Source organism: Penaeus monodon, chromosome 32 (genome assembly GCF_015228065.2).
Source record: "Penaeus monodon isolate SGIC_2016 chromosome 32, NSTDA_Pmon_1, whole genome shotgun sequence".
NCBI classification, from domain to species: Eukaryota; Metazoa; Arthropoda; class Malacostraca; order Decapoda; family Penaeidae; genus Penaeus; species Penaeus monodon.
The window spans coordinates 28,325,610-28,326,093 of record NC_051417.1 but is presented as its reverse complement, the minus strand read 5'-3'; the positions used below and the strand labels follow the sequence as shown (position 1 = coordinate 28,326,093).

At 39.7% G+C, this 484-nt stretch overlaps 1 protein-coding gene across 1 annotated transcript in view; it reads left to right on the top strand.

Annotated features, from left to right (window-relative positions):
* Positions 1-484, top strand: part of LOC119593787 (transcription factor A, mitochondrial-like) — a gene marked incomplete in the record, with an annotated part of 5,335 nt that overhangs the window by 730 nt on the left and 4,121 nt on the right.

Sequence of the window (484 nt, the reverse complement as noted above, 5' to 3'; positions counted from 1 at the left end):
ATTCACAAAAAGTCACAAAAAGACCATTTCCCGCTTTATTCGCCCTTAGTTCGAACAGATCCCGTTTTGCCCTTTGGGTGTGTAAAATCATGAGCGTAAATTTTTCCCTTTTTTAAAAAAGGGCCCGGGAAATTTTTAATCGAGAAATAGGCGATAGATGTGGCCAAGGAGCTAAGCCCCAAGGTTAGGAAGGTTTCTGGGTATTGCAATGACATTTGTAGATTCCCATGTATACCATTGCCTGGAGTAATAGGGACTTTTCTGGGGAAGGGTGCAACCACTTTGGTATACAATTACCAGTCCAAACTCTGTCTTTCTAGGCTGTTAAAGCACCACAGGGACAGTGACACAGTGATTGTTAGATAACATACCACTGTCATGGCTTGACATCTCTCATAGAACTATATAGGCATTGGACCTCCCAAGAAATCAAATTTGAATATCTAATTGTATGGCATCGGAATTTTTTTTTTTTTATTATTAG